The sequence below is a fragment of the Paralichthys olivaceus genome, chromosome 23, assembly GCF_024713975.1.
Source record: "Paralichthys olivaceus isolate ysfri-2021 chromosome 23, ASM2471397v2, whole genome shotgun sequence".
Lineage (NCBI taxonomy): Eukaryota > Metazoa > Chordata > Actinopteri > Pleuronectiformes > Paralichthyidae > Paralichthys > Paralichthys olivaceus.
In genome coordinates this window covers 8176983-8192977 of record NC_091115.1, presented here as the reverse complement: position 1 = coordinate 8192977, position 15995 = coordinate 8176983, and the positions used below count along the sequence as shown (strand labels likewise).

General features: G+C 41.3%; 1 long non-coding RNA gene across 1 annotated transcript in view; it reads left to right on the top strand.

Moving 5' to 3' along the window:
* Nucleotides 1-6727, top strand: part of LOC138406787 (uncharacterized) — a 44424-nt gene extending 37697 nt beyond the window's left edge. The window contains exon 3 of the long non-coding RNA XR_011240162.1: nucleotides 2154-6727. This is a non-coding gene — a long non-coding RNA (uncharacterized lncRNA). The remainder of the gene's footprint in view (nucleotides 1-2153) is intronic.
* Nucleotides 6728-15995: the final 9268 nt, after the last annotated feature.

Genomic DNA, 15995 nt, shown 5'->3' with positions numbered 1-15995 from the left:
ATATCTCAACCATGGTTCGGTTCGTTCGCAGTATGAAAACATTTTTATTTGATTAACTTTGGATGAATTGCAAGAAAATGTTAAACTATAGACGAAGAAAAAGAAGTGGAAGCAACTTCTCTTTAGACGATGTAATGTTTGAGCGACGCAGATGTTTATTTCGCTGGTATTAATATCAAAATAATATTACAGTGGCAGCAAAATGAACGCAATCGATCAGTTCATCTATTTTCCTCATTCAAGCAAGAATGGGTTTCATTGGAGGACTTAAACTCTTCTGAAACCAGACACTTGTTTTTTTGTAAAACGTGACAAGCCGAAAAGATGTTGGGAACTAGTGTTTTAACCTTCTACGATGCACATATATAGAAATGTATTTATTATAACTGAGTAATATCCTTCAAAATGGTAAATAGCTGCATAATATGCATTTACGTAGTTTATTTTCTCTGTTGGAATCACTTCACAGTTTCAGATAAATGTGCCTCAAACCAGAATCAGTATAGAAACATTTTTTAAAACGTAAAAATGGCCTGTAGCTTGGTACCACCATGTGTTTTGGGTGTAGTATACGCTGATAAATGCTGCGTTCAGGGGGGATGATGTTCATTTGTGACATCCTCATTTCATATTCTCACCAGTTGGGCTCTCCTCGGTTTTTGAGGTGTAATATAGACCTGCCAAATCAGCGGTAGCCCCATTACTCATCCCCCTCTGCGCTGTCTCCTGGCTTGTGCTCCTGCGCTAATGCAGATTACAGGGATATATGAGGGCTATTTTGTTCGCTGCAGGGTGGAAACGATCACAGGCAACCCCATCCCTCTCTGATGCACGGCTCTACATCTGTTCCCCCCACGAAAGCCTATCTGGAGATCCATCAGAGCCGCGGCCCTTATCAGATCTGCGGCTGCTACATCTATCACGCATCAATTATAGATGCTATGTGTAAAAAATTGGGTCACTCTATCAACACGCTGTGGATCCTCAGAGACATTGTTTGGTTAAGTGATAAGTGGGTTGACTTTTGATGCAGTTTGTGTGAGTTACAAGTGCTACATGGTCCATTTATGATACATGAGTGTAGACACAGGGGCCTCCAGTGAAGGAGAATCAACTTTCTTTGTGAACAAAGTGGGCGATTAATCACAAGTATCCACACTTCTTTTTGTGATCCTTCAAACCTTCAGTGGCCCGCGTTTGTGAGATTTGTGCAGGTGTTAATCTTCATAATCGATACATCCATTCTTTTTTTTTTTGTCTCCCCGCTACGAGACGACCCGAGGTGATAAATGAGCCAAGCCGCATTATTCGCAGCTGAAAATCACTCGCAAATTTAATTTAATTTCCAACTTGCTCCCTGACAGAGAACACAGGCGTATTAGTAAAAATTTCTATTCATTCCGTGACCGGGACGCGTCCAAAAAACCTCACGTTTAATCTTTATGCAAGTCTCCTCTCATCTGCGGGGTAAATAGACCATTCATCATATTACTGGGCTTTTACAGCTCGACTGTTTGAGCGATCTGTCTCTCAAACAGCCTCTCTCCTCGGCAGCCCCATCAATCATTTTTCAATGAAGATGTCACAGCTCATTGTGTGGAGTGTTATCCCAAACAATTTTCAGACCCTTTTATATGATAAATTAAAGGCTAAACTTTTTTTTTTGTTTCAGTTGGTCCTCTCTCCAAAATGTGTCTTTTTTACACTCATGTTCTTCCGGGTTTTAATTCTCGACTGTCAGCAGTTTTCACCCTGAATGGATATATGAGCAGGTGCAGGAGTGTGTGGGTGGGCTCACTATTAACTTTATGTAAACCGCACAAGTCATCAAGAAGTAGCTGCTGCTCAACAAGGGACGTAATTGGTTTGTGGTTAATGGCTGTGAAGCTGCAGGTTGTGGGTGTGTCTGTAAGAAGAAGGAAGAGTGACAGCAGAAACTATAAACGCCACTCACACATTTCTTCCAGGGTGCACTTGTTATTGGAGGAACTCATCAAACAAAAGATAATGACCCTTGATTCAGTAATGAAGCCGTGAGATTGACTCATTAAATACAGCAAACAGCCGCAGCGGAGGATTCCTTCTCTTCAGATTGAACTCTTATTCTCACACCTCACGTCTTCTCTCTCCTGTCATTTGTGTTTTTGTCGCAGGATCCGTCAGGAGTTGGTGCAGAGACCTGCGGCACTGGGAGCCCGGAGACATTTGACGTCCATTTTCAACTGAGACGAGGATTTGTTTCAGATAACACAGAGAGTAGACAAAAGGCAGGAACACGCCACACACATTATACACACACGTTAATCCTCATCATAGTTCTTTCATATTTAGCTTGAGTCTTTCTAACCCTAACCCTCTAAATGCAAGAATTTACCATTTATAATAAGTAATGGAAGAAATGTTTAAATCCTTTCCTCAGGTAAAAGTAGTTATAGCAGAATATGGAAATACTGGATATTGATTTAAACTACTTCATATACAGGGAAGAGCAATCTATAGTACTGCATCATAATTTATAATATCAAGTGTTAATTTTAGTGTAATCCAAAAACAAAAACAGTTAAAACCCATTCCATGAACAAAAAATCTGCAGGAAGAAGAAAAAGTTTATATTACGAGTAAACAGTAATACCACACTCCATGAATAGCCCCTCATAAAGTCACAAAATCTAATATCAAAAGCAGAAGTGCACAATGCATGATAATGGCCTGTGTGATACATTTTTACTGATATTATTATTGATGCGTAATGTTGGAGCTGGTGGAAGGTGAGACACTTGAACTACCTGTTCAACGCATTTGGGGAGTTTCGGTCATAAAAATGCCTCATATTTATGAGAAAATCTTTCAATTATATATGTCATATTTTAATCAGCATACCATGGAGTAGTTACAGCTGCAGAATAAATGTAGCGAAGCCAAAAATGTCCATATTTGACTTTAAAGAACAAAGGGAGATAAGGTTGAGCTTGTAAAGTCCAGGCACCTCGAGACTGTCTGGGCCATAATTTGCTTTGATTTACTATACATAGACCAGAAATCATTTAATTAGACTGAATTATTTGTAGGTTAATATTTGAACAGCAGCACACTGGCCATTCTAATAATGTTTAATGTGTATATACATAATGGCCTCTTTTATCAAGCTGCAACCTCTGCACTCATGAGCCTGAGCGTTTGGAAACCCAGACTTTTTTCTGATTAGTAAAATTAAATGTAATCTGTTACCTCACCACTCACGCCTCGTGTCATGAGGCCTAACAGGATTTGCGATATTCCGCGGTTCCAGTCTTCGGCATGTCATCCTCCACCTCCTCCTCCTCCTCCTTCAGTGGTCCACAGTTGCATTATTAAACTTGTATAAGATCATTAGCATACAAAGCAGGAAACCTACCGCGGTGGAGTCATACATATTTATCTGGACCGTGCCTGACTTGTGCGTGCACAACCTCGTACTGTAACACTTTTTACACACAGGCGTTCTCCTGTGGGAGGGCTGGGACTATGAAGTGGATATTAGTAGAAGCACGTCTAGTTTTTCTTTTTTTTTAAGGATGAGGTATTTATTTGTGTAACATCTGAAGAAACACGAGCTCGCATGTGCTTTAAACCAAACGCAAGATGGAAGGAAATGCCTGTGTGTGGAAGCAGCAGATGTAGTTTGGTTAGGTTCATCAGAGCAGTTTGCTTCAAGCATATCAAATATAGTTTACACACAGATGAATTTCAGTCGAGTAATGCCTGAATTAAATATTCATCTGCTGCACAGAAGCTCATAATCAAACAGAGTTAGTCAAACAGAGAGCGTCACCTGTGGGTTACCTCTGCCTCCTCCATGACTGTGAAATCACTTCCCTTCTTTTCCAATCTCCTCCTCAACCATGCCATCCTCATCTCCCTCCCCTCATGGGCCTCTCTCTCTCTCTCTCTCTCTGTCTCTCTCTCGCTCTCTACACTTCCTATCTTTTTCTCTTCAACCTTCTGGATGAGGGCACAACCCCTCCTTTTTTTTCCGGCGACATGGACTCCTCTGTTCCTTTTCCTCCTTCCTCCTCCTCTCTCCTCCCTCCTGTGAGATTGCTGTTGTGTCTTATGGCTTTTTATTCCTACGTGATGGTAGATGGGTTCATGTAGGAGTAGAAGCCACTAAACACGCGGTGAGTGCTCATCATGCTGTGAGCTTCCTGTGGACACGTCAGCCACCATTGTTCTGACTATTATCAAGAATATGCACACTGTAGAAATAAAATGGTAAAGGACATAGTTTCACTGCTGGGACGTCTGTTTCTCATTTTATTTTTCAAGACTATTTGTAAAATCTTTTGAAACAATTAGTTGTTAGACAATCAAGCAGAATGTGTTGGACGTCTGGACAAATCAATCAGACCAAGTATTGATCTATGAACAAACCTAGTTTTCCCACCTGTATGCTGAATTCACGTGCCCTGGATTTTCATTTCCTTTGCCCCGGGACAAAATTTGCGAACAAAATCTGGAGCTGGAAAAGTCTCAGGAAAGAGATCAGGAGGAAAGGATGCCACCAGTGAAGTGAAACAGATCGCAGAGGTAGGTCACCAGTGCTGTTTAACAATGTCCAGGAGAGAAGAAGATGAGTACATGCTGGACATGTCATGGAGTCTCAGATAATATGTCAAATGTTGTCACTTCACATCTAAAAATAACAGTTTCTCATCAAAATGTTTTACGTTGCCATGTAAAATCTCAACCGCTAAAGGGACCTGGTTTATTTTGTCTCAGCATGCTATCTTTAGTTTTACAGATATCTCATCAATACCCCAATAGAAGTGTTGAACTTTAGGTTTCACCGGTAAATTCTATAAAAACAGGATGAAATGTCATGATTGACTCCATATGATGTCAAAAGAGGAAGATGGCGGCAACCTATTCATGATATTTTAACAGGAAGACTGGAGATGTCACATCCGTCTTTGTATACAGAATAGAAAAGATGAGACTGATCACAAGTCATCACGATACATTATCTAATTTAAATATTTCGATTTCCCATTATGAAGAATGGGACCCAGCCAGAAGTGATGCTCTTAAGAACCAGGCGTGTTGATATTGTGACTGGCCCGTCGGTTGGTGCGCAAGCCTCATTTAAACAGCACGCAGGCCTGAAAGGGTTCATTATTCTTCTATCCCTTTCAATAATAAAGAGGTTTGGTCACAGCATGGATGTGAATCTCTGCCCTAAATTCCATAACAGCCCTTCGAATAATTGAGATATTTCAGTCTGGACCGACCGACATCACCATCCCTGAAGCTGTGCTGCTAGCAAATTGAAAGTCCCTCAGTTGGAAATGCAGGGTTTGCACTGGACAGTAAAGATTTTTTATTTTTTGGTTCATTCAGCATTTTGCTTGAGAAAAAAATTCACACATGCACTTAGTTTTTAGACATTTATTTTGCTCTGTGAGACTTCTCTCCGCTTTTAAATATTTTAGCACCAGCCTGGAAACTGTACTCCTTAAATATCCCGTCCTCTCACAAATGAGATCCGGGACATTGCGGCCACCTCAAAATGACTAATAATGGTACTTATCGTCGCTACCTCTCTGCCCGAGCCAAACTTAGTGTCAGCCAATTAAGCAAGAAATTTAAATTATCCCGATCCTGTTGGATCCAGATGGGAGCTGTGGGGTTTGGGTTTAAATGTCAACCTTCTGTTTGTTTTTGCTGTAAAATGAGCCACTCGTTCGCTGTCACTCGCTTCTCCCGAGCAGAATGTGAATAAAGCCCAAATGGGTTTGTCATCAGAAACCAAAACCTGAAGTAGTAATCCCTGGATACAACAAGAATCTGACACACGCATGCAATTGTGTGACATTACTTTTCTGCACCAATGTGAGGTGGGTAATTATTCAAGATGAAATTGCAATAGACAAAGTCCTCTGAGGTTTAATGATTTATTCACGACTGTAAGTTGTTATGATCTAATATTCAGTGGGTGGGACGGAAAGTTTCTTGTGCTTGCATTATCAGTTTAATTTATTTTTCAGGTTCCCACGTCCTACGTAGTTTTTTTCCCCTGCTTTATAGAGGGATGAGGAAGTCTGAGAGAATAGTAGAGCAGGGAAGACATATTAGCGGAGGCTGAGAGAGAAGTCGATCCTGGACCAGCGGGGGTCCATGGGAATCTAAAGGTGCGAATCAACCATCGTGGCATCTGTATGGGGAAGGGCGTGCATTATTTAAAGCGGCACTGGCGTATGAAGCAGAAGCAGTTTTCAGAATAGATTGCTGCCATCCCTGGTTTCTGCCGGAGGGTGTGTACGCTTTCTCCTGCGTTGTGATCCGACTGTGCTGCAGACCTCACATTTCCAAAATGTCAGAATGTTCAGTGAAATAAGACGACACCGCCTCATTTTCAGTCTGACAGCTGTGCATTTTTTTTAATTATGCTTTTACGAGTACTGCGGTTACGATCGAGTTATACAAGGTCACATATTTCCTCACATTTAGGTAGGAACATGGAAATCATCAGAACCTGAGTAATGGGATTTTCACCTGACAGCCGCAATAATGTGGTGTGTTTGTGTACAGTGGGTTTAATGTACGAGTTGTTGTGCTACTGTATCCACCTCCCCTCAGGACACACTTTGATTTTCCTGTAATAAATAATGCTCTTTTGTGTTCAGTGCTTCATTTGTTCCCTGTTGTAACATCAGTGCTGCTCAATAAATTATGAATCACGCCTGTTCAACCTGCTGCATATCTCTTGTTTCATTTGTCTGTCAAACTCTTTGTTACTTGTTGTTTTTCAAATGCACAGCACCAACTCACACACACACACACACACACACACACAGAATGTCTCTTTTTTTTTAAGTCAAGCTGTTGAATTCAAATCTCAAATTCAGATTAAAGACGACACAAGATGCAGACTGTGTCTCAATTCAGAGGCCACATCCTTTGAAGACTGATTCAATCACAGCCGTACAACTAGACCAATTTTCGGCCGACAAATCTTGTAACTGTGAACAACGAGTTGATCCTTCCCTGCCCAACCTAACCCAGGTTTCATCACGCTTCAGTAACTGTTTTTCAAAGAGGGACTGGCGCCAGCAAGCAACAAGACATCCAGTGCTAGTGTATCAAGCTTTACTTCAAACCAACAGTACGTTAAAAAACCAAGGAGTTTTCAAACGTTTCATTGTGCCCAACGTCGTGTCAGTTCTGTAGACCAAACATCTCATTTAAGTTCTGCCATCTGTAGTCCACATGGTCTACAAAGACTGGCCCCCTCGTGGGCCGGGTAGATAACGTCCTCTGAAGGATGCAACCCTGATGGAGGCACAGCTATTGTGTGTATAACATAAAGTTAAATGAGCAGAACAAACTGAATACACAGAAGTAGAGCTGTAGAAACATCTTAAGTTATAAGTATAAATTTAGCTGAAAATAAGCTTTTGTTCATTGTAATTTGCTCATAAATAAGCCAACAATAGACATACATTGCTGTTATTCCTAATAAACTACCAAACTGTTTTATCTGCATTATTGCTTAAATTCTTCAGGATATGTGGAAATCTGCTGTAAGCCATGAAATTGCCATATATAACGCCACGATTGCAGAGTGAATCATGAGAAATGAAGCTATCAGCCTCGCTGCACCGTGTTATCCCATAAAGTTGCCTAACAGCAGGCGAGCTGAAGGATTGTTTAGGGGGAACCTCTGAAGCAGAGGATGTGTTGCAGAGGCACAGCGGGAGTCCTTCACTTTCTCTCTGAGATTTCGGGCAGCAGAGCTCGCCTACACACACCAGCTGGCTGTTGTCTGGGGGAATCGCCCCATCCATCTTTTTATCCATCGCTCCTTTTTTTTTTTCTGATGAAATCAGAGGAAATTCACAAGCAGCCGACGGCAGACCACACATCCTTCTTTATTTTTCCCTCTCACTTCTTCTCTATTCAATAATTCTCAGTGATAGGCCTCTCCTTTGAGCACTGGCACCACTCCTCATTCCAATTAGCGCAAAGCAAAGAGGCCCCCTTGTTTGTCGGCACGCAAGCAGTAATTGGATAATCCCTGAAATTTGGGCGAGGGCACAAAAGGGAATCTGTAATTAAACCGGAGAGTCTGTCAAATATTGACACAGATGAGTCCTGCAAAGTACAGATACAGAGGATGAGTCGACGCTATTGTGCAGATTTTTTTAAATCTCACAAAGGTTCAAGCACAAGAGCAAAATATGACATATTTGTCATGAGGCTTAGCCACCAGAATAAGAGATGAAAATTCAAATCCATACCAAAATTAACATGAACATTGTTTTGCATAAGCCCTGTGTTTAGTTCGCTTTAAATCCACGTTGACTTGTCGTCTCTTATTCGTGGACGTGCCCCTTTGTGAGTGAGAGAGGCTCACCGCACTGTGCTGCTGCTCTGAGACAGACTCACCAGATCGTGGTGTTTCATGAAAAGAGCAAGTGTTGCAGTGAGTGTCAGTATCCGCAGAATCTGCAGATGATACCAAAATGAAATGTCCGCAATGTGTCAGAAATCACCATGAGGGAAAATGATTATTCTAAAGCTGTTATCAGACATTAACTCCAGAAACGTTCCAAAAAATTGGGCTCAGGCATTTTTCTTTTTCATATGAATAACGCAGCAGGAGATTGTCCAAGTCAGACAAGTTCACAACGGGAGAACGTCTGAGGGGCGGCGCCTGAGTAGTGTATGCAGGAGACATGACGTGTTGATGCCAGTGCGGAAATCACGTGTTTTTATGTTTACAGTGCACCAACACCTGCATCAGCCCATATCCCTGAATGCTCCCAAACTTTACCTCTTGCCAAGTTCAAATCTTCTTCCAGTCTTTCGTGTTTTAGAAACATCATCAAACAAACATTTTCTCTCACATGGGCTCAGTGGGAGCTGGCAGGAAACTTTTCTGGAAATAGTCCAGAGCAACTGACTGGGATATCGGCGTTCTCATATACAGCTAATTCAGGAAAATGTCAGCACCAACCGACCAGTGGATCCACTGTAGAAAGCTGAATGTGCCATGCAGCTGGAGTCCTTGTGTTCCAGCCTCTAAATGATCAAGGTTCTTGATCCTGGCTTCTTTTCTTTTTTTAAATGATCTCCAATCACTCTGTGACCCGCCTACATCCCATTGTGACAACGTTTTGCTGAGTTGCACACATTTTTCCTCACGTCTCACTAAAACCCATCACAAGACGTCTCCTCTCGGCGTCCACTTAATGAGAGTGTAGCGTCAGCGTTTTGGCTGCAAATTACGGTGCTTAAGACTCTTTAATGATATGTTAATGGCTTGGCTGTATTACCTCTCAGCTGCCCAAACAACATTAAATACCCTGCGGCTGATTAATCGCCATCCACAAAAACGCCCAATTAAGGAGAAAATGTTTGAATCGAGCTCCGCCGGCGACTTTAGAACAAAATAAACAAACGTTGATAGAAATGCAACGAGATATTTTTCACAGAATACAGTGAATAGAGTCCATCGCTGCTGCTTTGTGATCAATTTACTCCAGTTTACATTGAAAACAGTTTCTTATATTTTAGATAGGGGGACAATGCTCTGACACAGAGAGACTTAGAGTTACTTTGCTCAAGGGCATGACGCCAAAACACACAGCTGTTGATGAACAGTGGGTGTCATGAGGGTCAAACCTGTGACCTCCACGTTACATAACGCTCTGTCGAAGCAGCAGGCCGCCCTGCCCACTCACGACTGCTGCTGCGCCTGCATCAAAGTCAGAGATACACAGAGACGCCGTTACAACATCACTCACACTCCTTAAGCGCATGTCTTCCTTTTTTGGGCTCGTCTTGAATCCGTGCAAAGGATTTTGGCATAACTGTAGTCAAATTAGCAAGATGGCTCCTGACAAAGAGGGAAATTTAAAGGAAAATATCATCAAAGCCAAGTGACATCCTCCGCAGTTTCTCAATGCTCTGAGTTTTAAATTATTCATTTAAAAAGCAAAACGCCATCGTGTCAACCGCGATTAATCTGCGACACGTTTCCAGCAACTCCCCGTGCAACTTCGCTCTCGTCAGCACCTGATTGCTGCCGACGCACGAACTCACAGAGCCGCAGTGATTATTAATGTGCAACATCTGAAGTCAAGCTTATGAGGGGCGGTTTTAATTTTCCCGGAGATTCTTTTTTTTTTGGTAATGCGCCGAGTGGTGACAAAGTGGTGTCCGTGGAGGAGAGACAATCCCACATCCCATCTGCAAAACAACACAACACAACACAAACAGAAGGAGGTGCAGGAGGAGGAGGAACAACAGTCAAGCAGTGATGAGTGCATTTAGTCTCGAACTGTGTTTAATCAGCACTCTCAGGTGCAGACACTTGGGTAAACTCCTATAAAGCCTTCACTGCAGATTATAAAGCTCGGAGATAAATAAAGTTAGAAAGCATTTAGCTCTCTTACATGTACATTCAAAACGTCTTCCTAAAAGGTCTTCTCTCAAATCATCTGTTGATGAGGTTGGACATTCGCTGTGGGAGTTCATTTAGATCAACATCTGGCAACTCCACATGTTCCTTTGTCTCCTTCGTGATTTTCACACAATAACAGCACACCAGCTACAGATTCATTTATAGTACGATCAGTTCAAATCGAAGAGTGCATATGACGACACGTCTCCGCTCCCACCCACTGTCCAAAAATGAAGCCAAAATATCCAAGACACGAACGCTGCCAATCATGACATTCCGCCATGTTTCTAGAGCGTTGAATAACCAAACCTGCCAGAAGCATGAACATCATAAGAACTATAACTAGAGTGAGAGAAAGAATCTTTGAGGAAAAATTATTTTTCGTGTGCCAGAGAGCGATCGAGACACTTTGGCTTCACATTTGGGGGAAGTCGTGTCATCCATCTTTATATACAATGGTCATCTTGAAACAATCCGACAGAGAGGAAGGGGGGTCCTTGTTTGGGGGCCCTCGGACAAATTCTTATTGGAATTTGCTGTTTCCTGTGTGTCAGTTTGTTTGAGGTAATTTGATGTGACACAGTCTCACAGGCAGGTCATAACCACAATATTAGTTCATTTAGTGGTGCAACTTCCCATAATGAAATTTGCACATGATCAAATTACCAAACAGAGACAACTGATATAATGAATGTGGGGCTTTTGGGGCCTCTGGAGGTCTGAGGTCCACTTTGCCTGTTTAATAATCCATCTCTGGATTCTCTTTCTTTTTCCCTCATGAAACCACTGAGAGATCCCACAAGCCCAGTGGATGGCATCACTGTCACCCTGGAGGAGATTACTCTCAAAAGGGTTTTTCTATCATTTGTGATTTGTCTGGATTTTGACCAAAGGCCTGCAGCGAGGAGCATCATTGTAGAATTGATTACCGGCACCACCCCTCTGTCTGCCTGTCTCTGTCTGTCTCTGTCTGTCTGTCTGTCTGTCTGCCTCTGTCTCTGTCTGTCTGTCTGTCTGTCTCTGTCTGTCTCTGTCTGTCTGTCTGTCTGTCTCTGTCTGCCTGTCTGTCTGTCTGTCTGTCTGTCCTTCTGTCTGTCTGTCTGTCTGTCTGTCTGTCTGTCTCTGTCTGTCTCTGTCTGTCTGTCTGTCTGTCTCTGTCTGCCTGTCTGTCTGTCTGTCTGTCTGTCCTTCTGTCTGTCTGTCTGTCTGTCTGTCTGTCTGACACAAAAACTACTTGACAGATTATCATGAAACTTAGTGGAAGGATGCGTTGTGGGTAGTTTTTCTTCACTTTCTTCAACATTGACCCATTTTGACCATTTTCCCAATAATTCATCGTCCTTGAAGATGAGTGTGTGAAATTTGTTGCAGCTGTATTGACTGTTGGGTCTTGACAGAGGTTTGCGCTCTACTAAGCACCAGTCTACTTGTCTGTTTGTTAATAATTGTTGAGAAGGTCCGGATGCAGATCAAGGGGATATTCCAGATTTTTCTTTCCCTTTATTTAACCATGTTTGATAACAAATAAATCACTGAGCATATCAGACCACTACTAATAGAACTAGACAATCATGTGTAGGAGCGTTCAGCCTTGGCGGAGGTTTGCTCTTTACTAGTTGTACATGGAAGAAAACACAACAAACTGCATCGCTACATCTGCCTCCCACTGTAGTGTTTGTCAGTGTTCTCGGAGTGAGTCTTCAGGTGGTTGCAGCACCAGTGGTTAATTTAAAACGTAAACATGTCTTTGACTAATAATAACCATTTATGGCCATTGCTACTTGTAATAGTGTGAACAATCATCATCATTTTCTCCACCTTGAAAGCCTCTTTCAGATTGGCAGGTCTGCGCTTTTAGCTCCATCTTGTCTTGTCTCTTATCACCTCTCATCAGCCGAGGAGGTGAAAGAGGTTAGAGGAGGGTGTAACGTGAGGGGGGGGGGGGCGCGAGGCTGCTCATCCGAGAGCCAAGAGGAGGCAGCATCCTTATCAAAGGCCCCGGTGCCGAGGCTGGGCTAAAAATAGAAACAGGGGGAGATTGGCATCGATTTCTGCAGGCGTCGACGGCCCGATTGACAGCAGCAGCAAGGCGGCATCGGGCCTGTTGAGCCATCGAGGGAATCCGCCAGACTGTCTATGATGAGATGAGATGGGAAGATAACTTCTGACAAGCCCTCCACCCGCCACCCCTCTCTAATCACCCCATACACACACACACACACACACACACACACACTGAGAGAAAAAGTAATTACCACATGCATGCACCTGCACAGTGCACACACACACTTGCTGCCCCCTGAGCAAGTAATGGACTTTGGCTGGCTGAGCATCCACCTGTCCATAGTCTCCTGCCAAGTCAAAGCTCACGCGCTAACACTCATACAAAGTACCTCTGGACGTCCCCACGCAGCCACCAGTCACCGTCCTCTGGGGTCATCTCACTAAATTATCTTCCATCAGTAAATCGTGTCTAATGTCCACGAGAGCTCCCTTTGTTTTACTGCTGCAAATGAACTCCACTAAGTGACCGCTGTTATTACACTGTCGGCCTTACTGCACTTGGAACTTTGTCATCTCGCTGCAGTGTTAGTCAGGCTGATGACTTTTAGCAGCCGGAAATTAATATTTTAAAAAACAAGTTTATCTTATTCTTACTTTTAAACTTGATTCTTTGTTTGCTATTAGTTTTTTTATCCTTCTTATTATATTAATTTGATTGTTGCCTTTCGATCTTTAGCTGTTGGACGTTTTGAAATATTAGGGTGAAGCGGGTCTCACGAAGTCTTGAATACAATTATGTCAACATATGTTCAGTGTTACTTCTGTCATGCTTTAATGCATTTAATTTAGGAGAAATGTTTTGATAGCATGCGTAGTTTGTGATGTGTCTGTGTGTTGTGGATCTCTCTCAAAGATACAGATATTAAGCACATTGTAAAAACTACAAACAAGATCAACGTGCAACTGAAAACTGAGAACTACTGTCTCTGTCGTTATTCAGCGAGATTACATGGATTTTGAGGATTAGCCTGTTGACTAGGCTTCTTCACCTTATCTTCAATTGTGGAAAAGTGTGAATAATTCTGGGATTCAAATATTATTTCATAAATGTCGTACTTGACATGACTCTTAAATTGTATTCATCTTGATCTCAAACTGTCCCCTGGTTCGAGCTTCACGTTGCAGAGTCGGATATAAAAGTGGTAACAATCTGCTCATCTTATTCTTGGAAAGTTTTATTTCACAAAATGTCAAACTTCCTCTAGTATTAAGTGCTTCTGAACTTAAATGTAAAATATTCAGAGCCATAGCCAGGATTTGAAAAGATTTAAATCCCCCCCAAGTTTTATTAAAATGGAGTCATTATTTCAGGGAAGGTTTCCCCTATAATTAGGGTGTAGAATCAAATTTGGCCCACTGGGTCTTTCCAGGAAATTTCTTCAGGAGTTAAAGCTTCAGGATTTTACTCCAATGGAGTTTATTTTAAACGTGCAATCAATGCCTATTACAAACACATTACGTTTTTAAGTTAATTTGTTACTTAAGTTTTCTTGCAAATCCAAAAGTCAAGATTGAACAAGTTTATGGTCACAGTGGTTGGACAAGTACAACTGAGTGTAAAACTTTTGCAGGGAAGCTCCATTGAAAGTAATAATAATGTTAAGTAACAGTAGTAGAATGTGAATTTTCAAGATTAAGATAAGAATAGTTCGTACAAAGACATAAGTGTGTTGACTGTCTTTTTCAGTTTGTTGAATATTGTGCTTTTATATATGAGGGTGGGAGTTCTTTTTGCATGAGTCAAATATTTAAGATTTTTACTTACAGCTTTTTCACAATCGAACAAAAAGTGAAATAAAAATCGAGGAAAGAGATCAAGTGAAGATGAAGATGTATTTTCATGTGGGATGTTTGTCTCTCTCTCTCTTCCTTTCTCTGTCGCCTCATAAACATTTTCTACTTCAGCCAAAATAATCATCATTAAAAGCTGGAAGTTTGACTCATAATTAGGTGATTTGCAGCAATCTGCCACAAGGACTCTGACAATCTGTCGGCATGATCCTCCTCCTGTGAAAACTGCCACAGAGACAATGACTCAGGGCTCCTCCTCATTAGAAACTCATTCAAATTTATGAGTGGCTGTTATGAATTAGTGAGACCTGTTTCCTGGGAGCGATGCCATGAGGGAAGTTGAAGCAAAGTGAATTCAGAGGCCCCTTCATAAGTGGGTTTGATGGTGTTTAACTGGAATATAACACGGTGTGGGTCTCCCTCTGCTGGTTTATACTGTTCATCTCAAGTGGTGACTGTTGAGGATTCAGTAACAGGTAAAAATAACTTAGTTTACCTACCTTATATGGATTTGTAGCCCTTATTTATGAGTCACAACATATATACTAATACATTATATTCAACAACAACGTTCACAAATGTTAATGCTACTTATTACCACTGACTACACTTTCATTTTGTAAAGGCTGAATCCGATATTTCCTCCTTACAAGTTTGTTGTTGTCTTTAGTGAAACGTGGGGATGTTCCTGTTTGTCGTTGCACTCAATGGGATCAGCCATCGTTTGGAAATTTCACGAAAAATAACCCCACAAAAATGTGATTTCTTTTGATAGGTATGTTGAGTTGTGACAGATATATAAGATACACTTTAGCCCATTCTGCCTCCTCTCTTACCCATGTGCCATGTCCTGAATCACACTGAAGTCAATATGAATATTCATTACGAGTTTATTGCTAGCATTGTCTGACAATCACTGTAGTATCCCTGGACCAGTCAGCATTTCAATTTCTTTTCTCAATTTTAACCTAACCCAAATATTATTATCATCAACATTAATATTAATAGTATTATTATTATTATTTCACTTTTAGCTAAATCAAATCCATGTCTTATTTTATTTATATTTTTGTCAGATGTGTGTACATTGATGCAGTTATAATCTCTGTCATGAGTAATAAAGGTGGTTTTAAAGGACGCTGTAGCTGTTAGTTGGTTTTGCAAACTCTTGCACTTGTTAATATTAATATTAAAGTTATTTATGCACTTATAGAGAGTGTTGCATGTTTAACAAATGAACACATTTTGTAGAAATGAGTCTTGATAACGTATAAAAGCTGTGTTTCACCAGAAGGCACATTCTTTTAACTTCCGGTCTTCCCTTCAAAACAAAAGCCGCATTTCCGAAGACTACGTGTCATGTATGTTAGAAACTATTTTCCCAAGCTGTGTTTAACCCTCCTTATAATGTGCTGGTTTGTATTCAATTGTTTTTGGATAAATAGCAACGACTGAACATGAAGTCAGGTACAGTGCGCTCTCCTCTCTTATTTTGAAGGTACAAGAAGCGTAGCGGAAGTCTTGCGGTTGCTAGGGGAACCGGTCGCAGATGATCAGGCGGATGTTTGTGGCCGGATGCTCGTTTTCAAAATAAATAAACAATGTTAATTTTATCTGATAACATATTTCATTTATTTGATTCATCAAAAAAGCTGAAAATAGTAAAGTTCAGTTGAAGTAAATTTTACTGTTGATA